Raw genomic sequence first — 22,377 nt, 5'->3', positions numbered from 1 at the left:
GGGGGCCGGGCTGGGCCAGTGGCCCGTGATACTCAGGCCATGTGATCTGGCCCCTTCTGGCCTTAAACACTGTGACTTAAAGGAGCGAGTTGCTGACGTGTGAAAGAATGGCTCTCAGAACTGGGTCAGAGCCCTCCCCACCCCAGGGCACAGCCCGGCCCAGCCAGCAACAAGACATCGTCAGGCCTGGCTATTAATGGCAGAACCCCACTGGCAAGCTGGGGACTTATTATCTTGCCCTTGCTCAGAGGAAGGAGCTAGACGCGGACAGACTGGGATTGTAGGTTGGCCTCTTCCTACACCAGCCTCTTCCTCCCATGCTCGGTGCTAATGTACCCACCCCCAGCACCCCAAGGGGGCCTCAAACTGCCTCTCAGTGGGGAGCGGGTTACTAATCTGTTAGCCCCCAGTGGCAAAACCCCTGGCCACTTCGCTGGGGAGTGAGTTCTGGCCCTTCCTTTCCAGAACACTGATGGGGTAACAAGGCATCCAGAGGTATGTCCCCTGCCATCTCCTCAGCGGCACTCCTCATGCTGCCCTGTGATTGCTGGGGTGCTGGCTGCCAAACGCTTGCCTCCCGTGGCCCCACTGAACAGACACGATTGAGACGGGACTTGCACAAACTGGGGGCTGAGCCTGCCATTCTTACGCATGGGAGGAGCACTTATTCTTGCAGATAGTCCTCTTGGCTTCAGTGGGGCCCATTGCCCAGGCAAGGCCTGGGCCCCAGGTCCCTTGATGATAGTTAGACCCACCCCCGCATGGAGAAGGTTCGCAGCCAGAGATGTGGACAAAGCGAGTTCATTACTCCAGGGGGAAGGGGGGGTTAATGATGGAAATGGACAAGACCCTGTCCTTCCTCCAGTGAGAACACCGTTTTTCTCTTTACATTACATACGATCTGCAGGGCCTAGGAGACCCAGCCCTGTGGGCAGTGATACCCAAATCGTGCGATGATGTTTTTAAAACACCCCCTGCCTGGCAGCTCGCTCACCTGGGCACTGAATATCGAGCCAACCTCTGCTGCTCCCCAGCTGGCTGCCAAGAACCAGGGCTGCTTTCTCTGGGACATGCAGGGACTTCTTCTGATACTGGCTGCCCATGGAGCTGGTCCCTGCCCATGACCGGGCCCCACCCAAGATTCGCCACCGTGCGGATCAGATGCATTGATCATCAAATTACAGATACACCGGGACAACGGTGACACTAGCAGGAAAGGTTTTAAGACAGTAGCCACCCCGTTCCCTCCTGCACCATGTCAGGACGTCAGCTTCACGCGGTACCTGCCTAACTTAATGTCCAGGACATGCAGCCCTGTACGGTCACTGCAGCTACAGATGTAACAGCAGCTCGAGGAGTAAGGATGCCAGATCAGGCCCATGCAACATAAGGTCCCTGGAGGAGGGAACTCGCCATCTCAAAGGACCACACAGCGGGCCCCCTGCAAAGGTGCCTCTGCTCCCAAAATCTTCAGCATTACAACTGCTCCGTATGTGTAGGCTCCAGCGGTATGGCTTTAAGTAGGGGGAGAGAAGAGAGGCCTAATTATACCAAAACAAGAGTGAGATAAATAGCAGGTGGGTTCTGCAGAATGGGAACAGGTTTAAAGGGGCTGGAAATTGCTTGGGGGGCATTTGATGTTTTTGAATAAATGATTTTTTCCCCCCTCTTACTGCTCGGGAGGAAAAAAGAGGTGCATTAAATAGGAGCACATCCCCGGCCAAAAGGCAGCATTGAACACAGGCAAGGTTTCTGGATGCTGCCCATCACCACAATACTCATGAGCTGTATCCCCACTCTGGCATCACATGAACATTGCTTAAGCTGCATAATTAGGCCCCAATCCTGCAACACTTTAAGCATGTGCTTAATTTTACCCCTGTAACCTGTCCAATTGGAAGTAAACAGGACAGCTCCCAGGCCTAGGCTGTGTCTGCAGGCTTCGAGGCACTACTGCAATATGAAGAATAAATCATATGTGACTGTGGGACTGGGCCTTAAAATACAAAGGGGCCAATGCTGCTGCCTTCACTCAGACAACCAGCCACTCACCCCTGCCTCCTGCAAGTGCAGACCTAAAATGTACTTGCGGATTTAACTGTATCAGCCTGCAGACTACCCAAACACACCTAGCTATTGCTTCGTCCTCCAGCATTTGCACAGACAAAACTCCGAGAAATGTCTCTGCACCAGGGACTACGGAGTCAGTCTCATTAGTAGTAATAATAACATAATTATAATTCTCCATACAATAGGCATTGTGGTGGTGTCGCCAAGATATTCTGAAATATTAACAATAGTGAAGCAAGATAGATTGACAGAGAGACCAGAAATGACAAGAAGTGTTTAGAATGGAACGTGCTTCTCAGACTTAAGTCTAGCAATGCTACGAACAACACTGTAATATCCATATAGACACAGACAAACAATGGGACCTTCTTCTACTGAAATTGACTTCTTTTCCTCCCAAAGAGGTAGATCAACCACTCCACATGGACTTCAGGCTTTAACTCTATGTTACAATTCACTTGTTGTGCCACATTTCCTTCTACTTCACCACAAGTTTTGCTCAAAGTTCCTTTCAAGCAGGCTCTGTTATATTTATCTCTGTACGTAACGCAACGACAATATTTAATTGTCAATGTGAAGATTAAAACCATTGTGGAAAAACAAGAAGTTGTTGGAGTTTGTAGTTGGCCCAGGGACCATTAGACTGGAATGGAAATAATCACCAGAAAAACAGATGTGATCCCTGGGCCTCAATAAATGATTAAAGACAAAAACCCGCTGAAATTTCAACCGAACAGACAAAGCACATTTCACTTTAAATGTCTCTCCTTTTGCAAAAGATGCATGCACTCCCTTTAGAAAGCTGCCAATAATTCAGAGAGGCCAGTGGCATGTGGAAATCCACTCCCCTGTTTAAGTACAGGGAGAGCTCTCAGTTGGTAGGAAATCCTGGAGAATAGTGAATCAGTTTTTACATTCGGTTCTCTAGCTTTATGATATCACATACACTCATACAGCTAGATAACCAAAGACAAAAACCAACCCAGTCCTTTAAATATAGGCCTTGGTCATTCCATGCACACAACACATGCCACACACCTTGCTTGTATCCTGGTGCCACTTCCTGCTTCATGCACCCAGCACAGTGCGAAATAAAAACCAAATCCTTTTAGATCTACAGAGTGGGTTCCTGCCTCTCAAGATCTTTCCCATTTTATATTTTTCTTAAATAGGAAGCCTGACTGTTGCGAGAGTAGGAATCCAGGCTGATTCCATGCATCCTAATGCCTGTGTATAGTGCAACACACACACACATCCTAGTGCAACACGCAAATCCACACACCCTGGATGCAATAGTCACAGCTAACACACACAGGCAACCAGTAACGTCACCCAAACTGTCCCTTCTCCCTAGAGATCTGCTTCCTTCTCACACCCAAATGTACCTTCCAGCCCCTCTCACTGTGCTGGGCTCTGACTCTGTAATTACTGTAAATTACTGACATGAGAAATGCTGAGTCACGAGGACTCAGATGAGGGAAAAAAATTATTCCTCTTAAAGGGACCTCCCAGGATTTTCGAGGCGCCTCTGGCTCCTCCTGCCCCGCCCCCCATCTTTGCACCTCTGTGGCTCTCTTGAACGATTTCTGCTCCCCTTGCCCCAGGCCGGGCCTGGTGTGTGTGTGTGGGGGGGGAGCCAGTGGAGTTTTTCAGCCAGTCCTAAAGCAGGAGTGTTCAAAAACGACCCCGCTTCTCGGTCTGCCACAAGCAGAAGGATCAGCCCAAAGCAAAGGCTGCAACCCAAGCAGCCTAACAAAAGGGCAGGCGAAAGAAACTCTCACCCACCCCTCCCTGCACAAGCTACTCCCAGGGCCCAGATTTGGGGGGATAAAATTAGCAAATAGGCAGGTCAGGGACCGATGGGGAGCGGGGGGGTCGAGAGCAGCTGTATTTGCCCTTTGTGTAGGGGAAAATGGGTTATTTGGCTTTGCACTAGGGGGTGTGAGTGTGTTTTGTGTCTCAGTCAGTGAGAAGGGAGAGAACCACACAACCGGATACAGCCCGCCTCATTCCCCGCTCAGCCCCCTCGCAGCCAAAGAACCGGGGTCCTGACACGCCGGGAAAGGAAAGAAAAGTACCTTCCACTCCCGCGGCTCCTCCGGCGGGTCAGCGGGTCTCAGCCTGCCGCTGGGAGCGGCGGGGAGCTCCCTGCTCTCCCTTCCACGCCCTGGAGAGTGGAGAAGAAGAGGGTGGGTGGGTATCTCTAGAAAAAGCTTGCTGGACTCTAGGCAAAAAGCCCCCTCCCCTAATACCCCCCCCGCCGCCGCCCACCCCTTACACACCCGCCAGTGGCTGCAGCATAACGTGGCCTCAGGCAGGCGCCTGGCACTTCTGTGATCTCCCCCTAAACTTGGTCCAAAGGCTCCGGGAAAGTGCACATGGATGGGGGGGAGGGGAATGGAGGGGAGGGGAGGGGAGGGAGACAAGTGGTCTGAGAAAGTCTGAGGATGGGGGCGGGGGGGTATTAGAGGCGACGGCAGGGGACAAAGCCAGACTTTCTGGGCTGGGCCAACCTGCGAGGAAAGTCGGCTCTTGGGGCGGGGGGTGGGGTGGGGGGGGGCAGCCAGACAGGGCAGAGGTCAAGCACCCGGCTGGACCATTAGACATGCTTATTGCTACATGGCTGAGCAAGTGGAAGTCTGGAGGGTACCGGGGAGGGGCTCTGTGTGGTCTGCCGCCCGCCCCAGCCCCTCTTCCGAGCCCCCTTTCGTCTCAGACACACCAGCTCCCCCGCCGAGCCGCTGCGGGGTCAGAAAGTGCACCCAGCCGCCCCCCTCCCACCTACCCACCCTGACGGAGCATCCCGTGAGCTCTGGGAGCATCGCTCCGCACCGAACCCGGGAGAGCCCGGGACCGAGCCTGCTCAGAGCCACCTCCCCGCGCCTGCTTGGCCGCTGTTTTAAAGATTCGAAATTGGACTTTTGTGTCAGGCCCTGGGGGGGGGGGCACACCCCGAATCGGGGGTGAGGAGCAGAGAACAACATTCACCCCCGGCCCCAACACCCGTTGGCTTCTCTGCCTGAGCCAGGACTGCGAGAGTTTGGGACCTACGTCGTTTATTACAACTAAACCGATTGCAACCCCAAGCTCGCTCGCTCTCTCTCTCACACACACGCGCGCCTTGGGACATGGGATCCAGTTGCAGGGTGTTTCCCTCCCATTCTGCCTCCTTGCAAGGGGCAGTAATTGAGCTACTCACAACAGTTGTTAGAGGAGCGATCGGTTTATCCAGCCCCCCCCCCCAGCGCGCCTTTTAACTCAGGGAAATAGTTTCCCCCCCCGCCCCCATCTCCCTGGAAATCCTACTCCCTGCGTCGAAATGGAAAAGGTCCCATTAGCCATTGGCACAAGGTGCTGCCCCGTCTCAAAGGGCCCCTAATGGCTAAGAAATGTTGGGGGGCCAGATTCTGTTCTCTGTGCCCTTGGGGTAAGCCCGCGCACTGGGGAGTGTGAGCGGTGGGGGGCGGAGAGCAGAATTCAGCCTGCCATGGGGAAGTGTCAGACGCGGGGGGGGGGGTACGGTCTGTTACGTGGTTTTATCACAAGAGATCGTTTCTCTCTTACCCTGTATGACTGCAAGACAAGACCCTTCTCTTAGGGGGAGCATCTGAATCCCCCCCTCACCCAACCAAACAGCTCAGCGATTTCTAATCCAGTCATGCTAGGAAAGCGCTTGACAATTATCACGCCGAAAACGTGCACCCGCCTCACGTCTGGGCGTTTGCGGTCGTTACGGGTTTCTGGGCGGTTTACGCTGTTTTTGGATGCAGCTTGCCGTGAGGACAAGGGGCGAGGGAAGTTCTGGAGAGGAGGAGGAGGGGCAGGGTTTGAAGTTGCTGAAAGCTGCAGATTGTCCGTCCAGTCACCACGGGGATCAGTGTTAAGGTTGCTTCTCGGTTTGCTAAAAAAGCAAATTAGTGATGCAAACACCAGCCACCACCAGGGGAATGTCTCAAATCCATGGCAGTGAGACCCCGGCAACAGGCCTAAATATCACACACACACACACACACACACACACACACACACAAACACAACACACACCCCGATTCTGCGGTGGCTCTCAGGGCATGTTCTACACACACAACCGCACATGTCATACACTCAGCCGAGCCTGCGTGTCTCTCGCACACGCACCGTTTACCAAGGCAACGACTCCTCCTAACCCGGCTCCAGGATCGAGCCCCCTTCGCTCCCACGTTGGCATAAAACGGGACAGGGTTTTTATGGCGCTATCGCCGATGACCAACCCCCCCCCCCCCTCAAAAAAACAACAACCCGAACTCGCCTTTTAAATCAAAGCTGGCCGCTGCTACGGCATTTGCTGCCCGGGATCTCGGGGAATGGACGCCCCGGTCACAGAGCCCGGCAGGGGCCCGCTCTGGTTTCTGCCCTTCTGAGGCTCTCTGGTTTCACATCCCCCCAGAGGTCTCCGCACTGTGTCCCCGGCCACACTGACCTGAACTCCGCCGCGCCTGGCGAAGGACGCCAGACCCGCTGCTTGGCAGCGAGACCGATGGCTTTAAAGGGAGGCAGATGGAAACCCTTCCACTCCTTTTTGAAACGTTAACCCCCCCGGTAACTGGATTTCCCCCCTCCCCGGACTGCAGATCCCCGACGAACACAGATTCAAAACCAAAAATCACGTGTCCCTTGTTCTCTCTGCATCTGAAAGGGAACATTTAGAAACCAAATGCCCCAAACCCTTCCAGCAGCCTTCTTCTGCAGCGACTGCCTCCTTTCCGGTCTTTTGCTCGTTTAACCGTCTTTCCTCCGCTCTCCACTGAGCTAATTTGCATTAATCAAGAAGTTGCTTCTTCCACTGAGCCACAGGCCCCCGCTTTGGGCGGTAACGTGCTCAGCACACTTCACCTGCCGGACGCGACGCTTCGCCCTCCGCGGGGTTGACAGAAATGCCCGTTTTGTGCAGTTCCAGCCCCGCGATGTATGTTGCACGCCCATGTGCAGCTCCTGGGGCAGAATCCGCCGGGAATTTACAGCTGCAGAAAATTGGTAGCCGGGCCCGGAGAAAGAGACACTCGCCAGCCCAGCGGATTTTCCCCTTTTCCCCTTTCGGCCTCCTTTGCGCTAAGCGCGGGTTGGGATTTCAGCGTCATTTTCTTTAAAAGTCACTTTATTCGGAAGGCGAGCGCGCGTGTGTTTTATTTATAACAAATCTTTCTAAGAGAGAGCGGTTCCAAAGCCTGTCAGGGCAGTTCCCTTTCCCCTTCCCCTTCCCCTTCCCCTTTCCCTTCCCTTCCCCTTTCCCGGACCGCGTTTGTCAGCGTTTCTGAAACCCGCAAAATGCCACTTCCATTTCCATGGCCATTTCTGCCAAAACACCAGCCCGGGTCCTCTAACTCTCGCCAGCTTTTCTTGAAAAGATTTACGGATTTGGGATTCTTTAGCAAACTGGGATTTTTTTTCCAGCGGGGGGAAGAAGAAAGACTCGATGGGGGACGGGGGGAACTTTTAGATCAAAATATATTTCCGAGCATTGGCCGATAGAGATAATGCTGTTTTTATGTGGCCACATTATTTTCAAAGGAGGAGACAGAGAAGTGGCATTCAACGTAATAATTCCCCGGGTCACCCACGGTTATGTCCACAATGTTCTTTTCAGTTCCAGTTCCCCCTCGCTCCTACTTCTGAGAATAATCCGGTCACGATCAGAAACGCGTTTGGTGAGAGCCAGAAGGAACCGGGCCGGGTTTTTTCCCCCTGTGAAGTAACCTGGGTGGCTTTTTTTAATTGATGTATCTGATGGAAAATTCTTCTGCAAGGGAAAAGAAAAGAAAGCTTGGGCCCGAGCTGTGATCCACCCCCGGGAGGGGTGCTGGCGTGTAGAACCCGCCCGAGAGGGGGCACGGGCTGGAAGCCCTGTAGGTCCGGGTAAAGGGGACACTGAGCAGCTGCCGCTGGGACCCAGTGTTAACCCGGTTACTTGAGGGACCCCCGGACCGGTGCGGCCTGGACAGATGCCCTGGGGCAGGAGAGACACAAAGGCGGGGGGAAGGAGAGAGGAGAGTGGGCTGGTCCGGGAGGCCCAGAAGGAGCGACCCGAGGTGGGAGGCCAGGCTGCGTGGGCAGCTCGGGGACCCGGCCTGGGACAGACTCTCCTCCGTCCCGGATTTGAGTGGAGTGACTGGTGTGACGCGCACCCGGCCACGGTCTCCACCCTCTGGGAAGCGGCCCCGGAGTTTCTCCCTCCCTCGCCTGGACCTTCCCCGCAAGGCTCCCGGTGAGAGTCAGGCAGGGCCTGTGCCGGGCCATGGCAGGACAGATCCCCCAGGCTGTGCCCCTGAGGCTAGATCCTGGGCACGGGGGTCTACGCCCCCAAAGGAGGCGCAGCTGAGCTCGGGCGCAGCCAGATCTGCTCCCTCGCCCCCGCTCTACTCCCCCGCAGGTGGAGGGGGGGTTCAGAGCCAGCCCCCGCCCTCCCTTCGCTGGGACTGAAGCGCTTTTGGAGCCTGGGTTCGCAGCAGCTCCCCTGGGGCCGAGACATTCGCAGACCGAGTTATTCGCCCACCAGCTTCTTTCCGCCCCGGCCTCAGGAGATGAACCAGGCTCAGGGCTTCCGCCAGCAGCGAAGGGAACACAGAGGGGTTTGCAGGCGTGGGAAGGAAAATCCCCCCCCTTCTACCTAAAGGCGCCCTTGGGTCTCTTCAGTTTGAAAGCTGGGGTCCCCGACGCTGGCACGCACAACACAGAAACTTGGGGGGGTCGGAGGGGAGCCTGCAGCTGTCAGATTTTAATCTGCACTCCCTGAAAAGGCTCCCCTCCTGCGGTCTCCTTCCTCACTTCTTCTTGGACCTAGCGCGGCTCAGCCCTGCTTTTTAAGGAGCCCCCCGTATAAATTGGAAGGGAGGGAGACAAAACAAACCGAATGGACCACACAAACATCTCCCTCCGACACACCCTCCACATGCACCAGGACAAGAAGCGCCCGAACCCACTGGGTTGTGTTGGGTCAGCACCCACAGCAGCCAGCGCCAGCCTTAAATCTTCATCTCCAACAAAACCAACACCTGCCTCCTACCCCCCTCCCACCCGCTCCATGTCCTAGCCTCTCTGCAGAACTCAGCAAGCACCGGGCCAGAGCCCGAGCTCGGGTGGAAATGGGAGCGGAGACCAGGCAGTGACCCACTGAAGGGCCGTCAGTATCGCACAGCTCGCCGCCTCGGTGCAGAGAGCAGAGCAGAGCATCCCCGGTGCTACCCAGCCAGGACGGGGCCCTAGCTGCGCACCTACCCCGGGGAGGTGACAACCCGGATATTCCAGGGGTCTTAACGGAGCCGGGAGCTGAGCCCTGTGCAAGGAACCGCCTGGGGACGCGCCAGGCACATGCTGGAAGGGGCAGCCAGCCGCACGCACTGTCCTGGGTATTCCCACCGCAACCGGGACAAGCTAATTCCCCGAGAGAGTCTTAAAAACAAACCCACGAGGAAACAAAGTCTCCCGAAACCTCGGGACAAGGAGCCTTTCGGCTCCCATTGCAGCGTGCCCCGGAAATTCTCTGCGGCTGGATGCCATGAATACCAGGCAAGGAGAAGAGTCGCCTCCCGTCTGGGCCAATTACTGGTATGAAGTGGGCTGATGCGGCTGCCTCTGTCCTGTACCCCGATGAGGGACATTTGAAAGAGTGCAGCGGGCACCTCCAGCTATGGGCCAGAGGCTGAGATATGACGGATGGTGTTATGTACGTGTATATGCGTACACACCTATGTAACACACACTTATCTGTGACACACACACACACTCCCTGTATAGGCACTGATGGAAGAAACAGCAGAAGCAAAGCATGTGGCCATAAAGATCTTGTCAAAGTCTGTGTGCTCGAGCGTGCACAGGTCAGATCCATGGGGTCTTACCTGCCTCCTGCACTGGCGAAGGCTCCCTTTAAAAAAATTCAACGGGTCTGATCAAAAAATCCCCGTTCCTATGTTTAAAAGACATTTTCCTTTATCCTCAGGTCTTGTTACTCGAATATTCCAGTTTTGATTTAATCCATGTGGTTTAGGACCCTGCAGGAGCCTCAAAGCCTGCAACTGCTTCCTGAAAAGTAACAAGTTGTCCACTTCAACCGCAGCTTTGCCAAACCTCCAGGGGGAGGACAGCTACACCCAGGGTAACCATCAAGGTCCCGGCTGGCTTTACAAGCCAGTAACCCCCAGCTCTCCCGGAAGAGCTGGTATTTCAGGAACATTTCTGATCAGAGGCAAACTTTTTTAAAAAATGGAACAGTCATAAGGGGAAAAAATGTTCTCCCTGCCATCCCAGGGGGTGTAAGAGGGCGAGAGACCCACAAGTCCATCTCCAAGCCATCTGAACAAATCTGCCCACTTGGGCTTTTAGATTAAGCTGGGATCCTGTCTCTTTAAATAGAAAGCACCCTTCCTGTGGTGAGAGCGCCCTCTAGAGCAGGGTTTCTCTGCATTACCCCCCACCAAAGCCCCAAGTTACAAGGTACTAAAGTCAGTGTCCCCAGGCCATCTAGCCATACAGAGAGGGAGGGTGACTTTGCCCCCCTGAAACCTGTTCATGCCCACCATGGTGCAACCCCCACATCCTAGTGGACGCTGCAATCCACATGGGAGCAGATTCTTAGAATTCATTCTTCCAAGGTGCTCAGGCCCAGATCCAGCAAAGCTCTTAAGCAAGTGCTAAACCTGCCAACTATTGCACCTTGCATTGATGTCAGTGGAACGACTCCCATTGACTTCAATGGGGTTGTGACCTTAGAGAGCAGAACCATTGCATTATGGATCCTTTCTAGCCTTGTCACCAAACCCCTTTGTCTTTTAGCAGGAAGGCTGGTGACTCAGGACACTTTGAACCTTGTTAAAAAAAAGGAGAAGAAAATAAGAAGTTGAAACTTTTCCTAAACATGATCTGACTCCCACCCTCTAGTCCTCCCACTTTGCCACAGTCCATCAGCCTAGGGGGGAAGCTGACAGCAGCAAAGAGGCTACACCCAGTGGGATCCTAGCAAGTCTCCAAACCCGCACCCAGTGTGGAATAATTGTAAAATAAAAACAAAAAGTAGGGTTGGGGATATTACATGAAAGCAAACATGACCAGCTCATTGATGGAAAAATTTCACTGTTTGTTCTCATCTATTTGTCTATAGCACCATGAGGGCATTGATAAAGCAAGGGCGCATGGCTAAGCAGGTCTTAACTAATTAATGTCATATTGGTCTATAAGTGTATTCAATGTTATACACAGCAGCACATAGAGAATTTGGACTTGGAGACCCCTGGTGCCAGGTGAAACACAAAACCCAGGCACTGCCCCAAAGGGCTTGCAATACAGAGAGACGGGTCTGGAGCGGGGGTGGGGAGGCAAAGGCTTAGAGAGGGGAAGTGATTTGCCCAAGTCACACAGCAGAGCGAGAAATACTAGCCACACCCTGTCTCTGCCAGGCCGGTGCCCTGGCCACTGAGTTGCACAGTTCTGCCACGGGCAGGGTCTCAACAATAGGCTTCATGGCTCTGCGGGGAAAGTGATTCTAAGCCTATTACAGCCCTGAAGGAGCAGGGAGGGGAGCAGCGGCTGACCTAATAGGCCTTGCCCAGCTCTCCAATCTAGGGTGACACATCCTGCTGGCTTGGGACCTGCTGCAGGCCTAGGCCCAGGAAGCCCATGGGCCCGGGGGGAGGAGTTTCTCCTTTGGGGCGGAGGAAGAGAAATAATAGAAACATCTTCAGGGCACACAGCATGGAGGAACAGCCAGGTTCAGAGGCAGCATTTCCTCCTGCTGCAGAAAGGGGTCGGAGCCCGCTGCAGCCTTTAGGCCCAACAGGAGGAGATCACACTGCAGCTTTGAATCCCCAGGCCTTCCTTAGGATTGAAATGTCCCTTCAGCTTATCCGTCCCTGGCGGCCTGTGTGTGAAATCAGCGAGTGGGCTCCAGCCCATTCCCTAGCAGGCGGGTGTCCCCGTTACAATAGCCAGCTGCCCCCCTGCCAGCAGGCTCACCAGACAGGGCCAGGGCTGAAGGAGCCCTGGGACCTGAGCTGCCCTCTGCCTCCTAGAGGGTGTCAGAACCGGGCCACACAGGGAGGGGGCTGTGCTGGGGGAAGCCTGATCTCCCACTGTCCATGCCGTGTCTAACCTAGACATAAAGAAAGCCCGGATTCCAGAGCTGGGGACTCCGCATTTTTCGCCTGCACTTTGTTAAGGGAGAAACACATTAAAAAACCAAAAACAAAATAAAACAATCATATGATACAATGACACTAAAGCAAGCAAAGGATCCTTCTCATGCAGACACACCATGCGTGCACACCCATGCAAACACCCGGGCGTGCACACCCAGGCAATCACACACACTGTTGTGATAACTTATCCGTCTCCCAGCCTCCTAAATTTTCCTCTGGCCTGACTGTATTGTTATTTTTGCCAACCCCCTGCATCCGCCATTGGACTGCCGGCGTCAGCTGACATAGGCAGCTCTAAACCCTTCCCGATGGAAATGCCGGATCTTTCCACCTATTTCTAGAGAAACCCTGATACAAATCAACCCAACACGCAGTCCATCAATTAAGACCCCCCTCCCCAACTGCCTTACTCCGACATACATCACTAAAGACCTGGCAGCATCCTGCCAACCGCCCCGATCTGTTTCACCGAGGCTGCCCGTCTGCCGTGAGCGGCGAAGGGGGAAGCCAGCCCCACGCACACGCCCCCCGGAGACGAGTCGCTGCTGGGGGAGAAGGCGCGAACACGCTATTTTCAGCCCAAAGGGCTCCTGGAGACGGACACTGACTGCGCCAAAGACGTTACAGAGACCGACTCGTCGCCACGTCCACATGTTCGGTTTCTGGTCGTAACGACTTCGGAGGCTAGCGGGGCTTAGCCGGGGCAGCGCCCGCAGGTTTGGGGGTGGGCGGGGTTTGGTTTATTCAGATTTTAGGGATCTTTTCAGAGAGGAGTTTCAGGGCCCGCGGAAGCCGTTCGTTTCATGCCTTTCCTCTGATCCCAGAATCCAAGCGGCTTCTCCGGGGAGACAGCACAGAGCCAACCCAGCCAAAGACCCGGGCAGCCTGCGGGCTCCCCCGGCTTTCTCCCTAGCCGCGCTTCCTATAGATTGAAGAGTGTTGTTCCACCCGGGCTGCAGCCCTTCCTAGCTCTGTATGTAGCTAGCAGTAGAAAGCTAGCACAGATGATTAACCCAGTCCCCTTCGTGACACGGCGAGGACATTAATCCTGTCACCCGGGGCGATTCCTTAGGAATCACGCGGCGGTTTCGTTCTGCTTTTCATCATTCGACCCGGTTAGAGGAATCCACTAGACTTCTCGCCAAAGTGCACTGCCATCGATCCTGCTCTCGTGGGCCTCTCTGGCCCCATAAAATCTTTCGGTGCCGAGGCCTCTCCTAGATATCGTTGGCTCTGTCTGTTCCCAGGACGGGACGGCGGCAAATCGTAGGGGGATGAGCGACTCTCCCCGAGTAGGAGACCCAGACGAATTTCTTAGAACCCAGACTTCGGGGGGTACAGAAGAAAATCTGGGGTTGGTAGTGTGCCCCCCTTTTACCGTTGCAGACAATCGGCGGAGTTCTTTAGCTCTTTCCCACATGGGAATCACATTTTAAAAATAAATCCTACAGAGCAACGTCACTAAACCCCCCCAGGCGTTAAATCAGCCCCCCAGATTCATTTATTCTTTTAAATAAACAAACAACAAAACACCGAACAAGGCACGAACGATAATCTGAAGAGCTGGCAGATTCCTGCCCGCCTCGTCCGGCTGCAGAGTGTCAACATGCGGGGTCCCATCCTCCCTCTGCCCAGGACACCCGCACGGGGACTGGGACCTGGAAACTGCTGTCCATGGTGCTGAAATGCAGGTCCCTGCCTGCCCGTTTCCCGTAGCGCCTGACCCACACAGCAAGGCTGGTTTGCACTTTGCATGGACAAGGAAGACTACACCCGGAAAGGGGGTCGGCACAAACACAGGGCCTTTGCTGGAAACTAGTCCCCCAAAACTCCCACACCCCACGAAGGTGCATACCGTGCTGCTATAGCTCCGGGTGCTGCATTTTTAGTTGATACCTTCCTATTTTCAAACACTGGAGGTGGCAAGTGGAGGGTCCTGAATTTGTTTTTTGAAGGGAGGGGATATTTCTTTTTTACTGTGTACCGTACGGTGCTTATTAATTCATTAATTAATTAATTATTACTGTCAGATTTATTTTTAAAAGGCAAACAGACCTGAATGGAGAGACTGGTGTTGCCCAGGTAACTGTTTAGTTAGCTTATTATTCCTCCCCGTCCCCCCACACCCACCCCGTGCATTTGTAGAATTTAAATATCCCTGATCATTCCATGTCTCAGAGACACGTGGGTGTCATGTGTATACGCACACCTTAGGCTGTTCCATGACATTGACGTTCAACAAAATGCTCCAAAATGACAATTTTTGAAAATGTGAAATATTGTGTGAGTGTGTGCGTGCGCGCTATGTATCATCTCTCCTAGTCTCAGCCATTTCTTTTGTTAGCTGTTATATTCTTAATTGTACATGACAACTATCCCCCACAAGGCTATATGTTACACACATATTAATACAATGTGTGTATAATACGGATTATTTAGAATAGTTCACTGTGTCATATTTTGACTCTGTGTTCTGTGTGGCTATATATAATTTGCAAACAGAATATATAACATTATACATAGTGTATGTTTATATGTGTGTGTGTGATATCACACACACATTTAACCAGCACACAGAAGTAGTGTAAAGTACCATACATTTCTATAATCCCCCTTGTTCAGATATTTCAAACTATTTACATAGAAATGGCAGGACCACACCTTGGACCTGAGCCTGCTGTCCTTCCTCAGACAAAACTCCCAGTAACGTCACTTGCCGCTTTGCCTTAGCCGAGACCCATTTTGCATTATATTTTGTTTGATACAAGTGTCTTCAGCCTGATCTGACAATCGTGTTCGCACGGGTTAGAACGTGGGCCGGGGGTGGAGTTTTTAGCCCACACGCTGGACTGTGCGATTCTAAACAGAAAACAATTCTATCAAATGTGTTTGAATCTATTGTGGATAAATCTTCTTCCCACAGGCCCCGAGAAGCTCCGGATCGAGAGGTTCACACATAGAATAACGTCAGAAAAATCTCATTCATAATGTACATCTTTTTAAATATGGAATGAAATTACATAGCCGCACTATGACTAGACACTATACACTATGGGTGTGTATTACACACACGATAACATTGACACAGAAGTCTGTGTACACACTAATGTCTGGGTATATGTGCGTGTAGGTATTTTTATAACAATATTTTTGCTGTGCTCATTAAACCCACGTATAAGAGACACACAAAATATGGTTATAAAAGCCTACACGTATTTTATAACACCATTGCTGCGGTGTTTGTTACAGGAGTGTCTAATTAGTACATCAACAATAGTGTTATACAATATGTACACGCACTTTTATAACACTATTTTCATGTGTTTATTATATACAATTAATGATGTCATATGTATAAGATACATCTATAGTATGTAGTTTTACGTAAACGTATAACACAAATAGTGTGATGAAAGTGGATACATGTACCAAACGTGTGTCCTATCTGCATATTAAAGTGTTTCGTGCATGGTTCATTGCAAACGCCTTTCTAGGTATGGTTTCCAGGACTCGGCTTAAGCATGTAAATATAGAAAATATTACTGGGAAGCCTTAATGAGCAGAGGGAATTTTAATATATTTGTTTCCAAATCAGTGCAACTGCTTGCACCATGCAACCCTCTTTCTTTTCAATCCTCTCTGTAAAGCAGAGGCTCAAAATGTCACTTTCTGTATTGTCGGGCCTTTTTTTTTGAGAGAGAGATAAAATATATAAATAATGGTCCTTCTAATTCCCGTCTCTCTCCACACACACACACACAGGCTGGACACTCCTTAAACGAGCTAAGATCTGTTTAGCATTTACCGTCGAATTCCAAATGGAAACAGGACACATTCCGAACGGTCTTTTCTTCTCTCCTTTTTATCCCCCCTCCCCCGTTTTACATCGCCATGCACAGATGTTTACAGCCTACCTCAGAGAAGCGAAGGGGCTCACGCTTAGACTCCGAGATGTAAAGAAACCCGCGCAAAAGCTGTCTCTACCGCAAGACCCCACCGAGAGAGAGTTTCACCTGGTGAAATAAAAAGGTATCTCGCTCCCTGTGTCCCCCCCCCCCGGAATACACGCGCGGCTTGCCTAGAGCTGAATTTATTTAATAGGGAGAGAGAGAAACAGGTAACCTCCAGGGAAAAAAAAACAGGGTGATTATTTTTAAATATATTTGTCTCACAAAGAGACACCCGCCGCACACGTGACATCCGGCCTCTTTTCTTGCTAGTTACCTTCCTGGTATATCTCGGACAGGGGCCCAAAACATTCCCCAGGAAGGCTTAAGGGACTGGGGACACATTCCGAATTCCTTGAGATACCTGATCCCCGCTTAAACAAGGCCCGGCCTGCCAAAGGAGCCACGTGCGGGGAGCTAAAAACTTCTCAACCATGAGGAAGTGTGTGTGGGCTGGGGGGGGAGGGTCCTACATTAAAAACAAATCCCGGCCCTTTATCTTGCACTGATGAAACCGCTTGATGGGCTGCTCTGATCATGTATTACCTATGGGCTGCTGCGGGAAGTTCACACTTTTACAGCCCCGACCAAATTTCCCTTCTGCACATAATGTAAGGGCTGCCACACGTGACTGGAGACAGGGAAATAGTCTCTAGGAAACCCTGGGGGGATCCCCAAATTGTTCCCCCTTAAATCCTTTCGCCAGGACTTTAAACACCCTGGGGAGAGCTCTCCAGCTCAGCTCCCCAAGGCTTGTCCTTGCCTTCCAGTCAGAGTCCCGGCTTGCTTTTAGCTACGTCTTCACACAGATCTTCACAAACAACACCTTCTCTATTGCAATATTTGCTCTTAACTACCGTGAAAGGCAAAGGTGGGAAGGACCAGGGAAAGACTGAAAAAACCAAAACCAAACCCCTGTCCGGGTCAGTTTCCTTTCCTTCTCTCCCCGATGGAGCTGTCAGACAGCCAGGCACGTCTTCTCCATCCTCTTGACTCACTCATTTTAGTTTTAAATAAGCTTTTAGGCAGTTTTAAAAATTAATAACAATGGAGCAAATGTATATCCATACCAGCACAAGCTTCGGGCCAAGAGGTGACCTTTCCTATTTGACACTTACCTGCATAATTTCTCCTGCATCCCTATCTATTTCATTTAAATGGGCAAGTTGGTGTGTGAGTGTATGTAAGTATATATATGTTCCAGAAGATAGATAGATAGATAGATAGATAGATAGATAGATAGATAGATAGATAGATAGATAGATAGATAGATAGATAGATAGATAGATAGATAGAGGGGGTGTCTGGGGATAGATAGATAGATAGATAGATAGATAGATAGATAGATAGATAGATAGAGGGGGTGTCTGGGGATGGATAGATAGATAGATAGAATGAACCTTCTTATGAAGCAAAATACCTTCACTCCAGCAGCCATATTGGCCTCTGGTGTAAACACAGCATACACACACAAGAAGTAATGTATCCAATCAGCAAATAAAGGAGAGCCAAAACCGACAGAATCAGAGGAGGAGACATGACTTTTTATGAAAAATGGGACAGCAGTTTAGTCTAACGGATATTTAGAAAAATGTAAAAAATAGCCTGGTGTGTTGAAATCAAATCGCAAAAAAGGGCCTTTCTGTCACCAAATACTAGCGGGCTGCCCACGGGTATTCTGAATCCGTTAACTGCTGTAGTTTAAAAAAATCCAAAAACCTTTAAATCATTTTCAATTGCTTCAGTAATTATAACACTTCGGGCAGGGTTCTCACCCCTCCCACACAGCAATTTGTACACTTGTGCACGTGTTATTACTGATACACACAATACACACACAGCCATCTAGTCTAATTGCCTTTGAGAGGAGACCCACAGTTTCTAAATTACCTTTGGATCCTATCTGCACATGTAACGACGTGGCCTCCTTTTCTGAGCTTACCTAAAGAGAGAGAGAGATGGGGGTGGAGGGGGGGTTGCTATAATACCAAAGAAGCAAATGCTCCAACTTGGACTAACTTTCACAGAAAGATGTAAACTGAAAGCATTTATTTTAAAAAATATCGGGATATTTTTTAACAAAAAGAAAACCAAAAACCAAACCAAACAGCCAAAAACCAACCATTAGCTCGGCGGTAACTCACGGTGGTTATAGGAGCAGAACAGCGACTGTCAATAGCAGTAAATGTGCCATTTCCCAAACGTATTCGGGGTGTGATCAAAATACAGCTAGCTGTAAAAAACTCAAGAGCCCCCTTTGCCTGAATGAACGGTTCTTTCTTAATGACACCAGGAAAGTCACAGAACTTGGTTCAGAACAAACACAGAGGCAGATTATTAACTCACCAAATCAGGTCAGTTTCACTGGGCTAGCTAGAATCTCATTCAGTACAGCCAAGGAGTTTCCTGATCCGAAATCTCACCCCTTCCAGAGGGTAAAGCCGGGGGAAATGATATTTTAAAAAGCAGAAATAAAACCAGCCCTGGGATTCCGTGTATGGAAATTGCCCCAGCATCACAGCCAGGTGAAATGACAATAGTGGAAAAATAAATACATAAAGCAGGAATATGCTCGGGCCTACACGCCAGTGAGGAGGCAGGTGGGGGATAAAGCCACGTGTAGTGATATTTCCTTTCCCTTTTATACGACACATTTCTCCAAGACAGAAATACAGACTGAAAACTATTGATGTGCAATTTTATCCCCGTCTCCCGGCAGAATTCCAGGGTTAACAGTGAGCGAATGGATTCGGGGCGACACGTAGGATCCATTGTATATACAAATGGAACTGTGACCCAGACATCCAGGATGAACATTGCTTTGCTTGTCAATCTCTCCAAAATCTAGCAGATCCCACAGCAGATCTCTCCTCAGAGGCAGCTAATACTTCTGCGAAGGTACAGGCAGGTTTACATAACACATCCTATCAGCTCATTTGAAGCTAAAATTTGGTACCTTTCCAGAGAGATTTTAACATTTTGCGTATTATTAATTAATTTATTATTAATTATTATTATTATTATTATTATTTCCATTTTTTAAACTATCACTCACCGCGAATGGCTCTGTGCAGATCAACTTATTCAGAAACAGCGTACAAAGACAGGCTAAAGAGGTTTTCAGTCAGAGCCTAAGCCAATATATCCCCAAAATCGAGACTGGAAATATAGCTCTTGCCATAAACTATATATCTAGCAGGAGGGGTGGGTTGGTTTCGCGCACCCCCACAGCTGATCAGCCGAAAGGTGCTTTAGCAACAAAGACTAGGAGGGTATTTGACGATCACATTTTGGCCTCTTCTGTGCAGAAATATTCTCCCTGCGCCTGCATGCTTGGCAAAAGACTGACTTCCCTGAAGAGCAATCGGTTCCTGCTCCAGCGAGTGCATTAAAATATCTGTGTCTCACACGCTGGACAGACAGTCCAACTGGTCCTAAAAGATTCAGTGCACTTAATACTTCAGACCATCATTAATAATCAAATCATAAACCCAAACAAAAGATCAAACTTGTAGCAGGATATTTCCCTCTGCTGCAGGGCAGCTGATCGGTAAATACTGCTGAGAAAATCAAAGCCTTAGACATCTAGGAGATGTGCAGCAGCAGAGTGCGTCTGTGCGAAGATGACCCGGGATACTCTCGTCTGGCCCCCTGGGGTGTCTAAACCAACACAAAGCTTCTCCCTCGCGGTATGAAAAAAAAGTTTCTTGGTCTTTCTTTAGCCAGGAGCGTTACCAATGAAGGCGCAGGGGACGGCAGGCATTTAAATGAGAATTAGAACGGACTGAAGGACGCGCGCAAACACACACAAAATACACCAGCAGCCAAATCCTGGCCATCCCAAATCCAGTGTACTAACCTCATCCCCATCAGCCTCCGAAATCCGAACTGCAAACCCCCGCTCTCCACACACACTTACACCTCGCTCCCCCACCCCCAGCAAGTAGAATTAAATCTCTCCCTCGAGCCACCTTCCCTACTGTAACCGCACCGATGGGGGCTCGTTCCCTGGGAACTCATCAAGGTTATCAAAAGTGGGTCGCCTTTGTAAGTTTGCCAGAGTGCCCGTCTCTCCCCTTTTGTGTCTCCTTCCCAGAGAAAGGCCCTGATTAATTAATTTCACACTGTAGCCCCAGAGAAAATTTTCCCACAAACAAGTGACCGGGAAGACGTGTAGCCCCAAAGAAAAGAAGTCAACATCAAGTTCAACAGCATGCGGGAAGGTTATTATCATAACAATAAAGTCTGAGCGAACAGAAGTCTCCTCAACAAGAGGGACTGGCGTCATGGCAGTCCCCTATTCACACCGCTAGCCACATTTTCCCAGGGTCCTTAACAATCACACAACTGTTTGTCTTACACATGCCAACGTTTGGGCATGGAGTTTGCCTTATGATAACAAGACATAATGAAGGCTTTGGGGAGGGGCGGGTCATTACAACCCCCCCCCCCCAAACCTAAGGAGGGGGAAGGAGAGAGAAAAGTACCAGCCCTTGAAAGAAGAAGAAAGAGCATTTTAAAAGAAAAATACAAATAACCCCCCCAGCCATCAGCTCCTCCCCCCACTCCCTGCACCCTGTGTAGACGCGCCCAGAGACGAGGTGGCGTTGGACAGACTGTCCTAAACAGCTAAACTGACCCGGGGCCAGGAGACCTACAATTCAAAAGGAAGGGGGGGGGGAGTGAAACATTGTTACTTACTTGTTGATTCCAAATACTAATACATGCCGAGGGGGGGGGGGAGAGACAACCCCCTCTCCCCCCAAATTGCAATTTCTTTGATCAGGTTTCCAAAGAAAAAACTTTGGAAAAAGCCCATCGCAGCCTGAAGCTCGTCACGAAAGGCTGCAGGCGGGTCAGCAGAACCCGCGGCAGGTTCTAGGGTCCGGGGCCCGCCAGAGCTGTTCAGCTCCTTCCTTGTGCTTGGCTGGGCTGAGCCATGGGGGGCGGGGAAGCGGGGAAGCAATCGGGGGGGGGGGGGAAGAGAGACACTTTCCTAAACTTTGCGGCCACGTCCCCACTCCCCGTCCCCCCCCCCCCCCAACACACATTTTCTCACAGCTCCAGCGAGGGGCGAGGAGGGAGCGTCTCTGCCCGGAGTCCGTTGCTGTCGGTCCCCCAAAGCGGCCCGAGCCGCTGTGAACGTGTCCAGCACTCCAATCAGCAGACCCAGCGGTCATTGTCCGCAGTGAATTGGGGTCCATTGTTCCGAGCTCGGCCTGATCTGCAGGGAGGATTTGTTTTCACGCCTTTGGTGTCCGCCCCCCCCCCACACACACACTGAGTTCGATGGGGGGTGGGTGGGGAAAAAATCACAGAGGAAGCCCCAGTTTAATCCGAAACCCCCCCAGCAGTGCCGGCAGAGAGTCTACAGCGAGCACCAGCCTCGCAGGGTCCCTCTCATTTAGAAGACAACTTGCTAAGCCGAGACGAGCAGCTCTGAACGCTGGCTGGGCTGGGCTGGGCTGGGGCTCGGGTTGTTCTTCCGGCTCGCTCCCCCTTTTATTCCAAGTTCAGAACTTTTGGCCGAGGTGCTAAAGGAGGGAGGGTTGCCTAGGAGCAGAGCGCTCGGGTCCCCCGCCGCCCGCGCCGGGAGTGTCTGTAACTTTCAGGCTGCCAGCAAAGGCAGGCGGTGCAGCAATTCTCACGGTGCATCAGTCAGCGAGTGGATTGATGAGCAGGAGAAGAGGAGAGAGGGGGAAAAAACCCAGAAAGAAAAGATGAAAGGGGAGTGAGTGGGGGGGGGAGGAGGGTATTTACCTCCTACACGCCCCACATCTGCATCCTGAATGATTTAGGTACCACACACCCCAACTACCCTCAAAGCTATTAACGCTTCAGCAGAGAGAAAGGGAGAGGGGGGAAAAGCCAGACCCCCAGGGTCTAGGTTAGGAAAAGGAAGCTCAGAACGCTGGCTGCGAAGGAAGCAAGAAAACCAAAATCAATCCACCCAGGGAAGAGCAGATCCAGCCGCAGCTCTCGCCTCGGGAGAGGGCTGCAAAGAGGTATTGGAAGCTGAGTCTTGCTGGTCACGTTGTCTTTACGTGGGGTTAAATAGCTACGTCCGCTTGTCACCCCCCGCCCCCGCCCCAATACCTGGCATTGCAATGGGGGCCTTTGGAGGAGTCTGGCAGCGGCCTAGACCGACCTGGGGGAGGCACATGACGGCCCCGCACACAGGCCCCGTGAGAGGAATG

At 51.4% G+C, this 22,377-nt stretch overlaps 2 long non-coding RNA genes across 27 annotated transcripts in view; one reads left to right on the top strand and one right to left on the bottom strand.

The window, feature by feature from the left end:
• The window catches only part of LOC125626974 (uncharacterized), a 108,186-nt gene extending 85,920 nt beyond the window's left edge, over positions 1-22,266 (bottom strand). For 3 of the 26 annotated variants that reach the window (XR_007353891.2, XR_007353875.2, XR_007353890.2), the window contains exons 1-2: positions 21,230-22,263; positions 4,149-4,237 (exon numbers count right to left, since the gene is read on the bottom strand). This is a non-coding gene — a long non-coding RNA (uncharacterized LOC125626974). The other 23 variants (XR_007353893.2, XR_007353889.2, XR_007353894.2 and 20 more) reach the window with 21 other exon arrangements.
• LOC125626976 (uncharacterized) lies at positions 14,180-15,716 on the top strand. Its single transcript, XR_007353901.2, has 2 exons — positions 14,180-14,315; positions 15,157-15,716. It is a non-coding gene; the product is annotated as an uncharacterized LOC125626976 (long non-coding RNA).
• Positions 22,267-22,377: the final 111 nt, after the last annotated feature.

The sequence above is a fragment of the Caretta caretta genome, chromosome 25 (assembly GCF_965140235.1).
Source record: "Caretta caretta isolate rCarCar2 chromosome 25, rCarCar1.hap1, whole genome shotgun sequence".
Lineage (NCBI taxonomy): Eukaryota > Metazoa > Chordata > Testudines > Cheloniidae > Caretta > Caretta caretta.
This window is presented reverse-complemented; position numbering and strand designations above follow the sequence as displayed.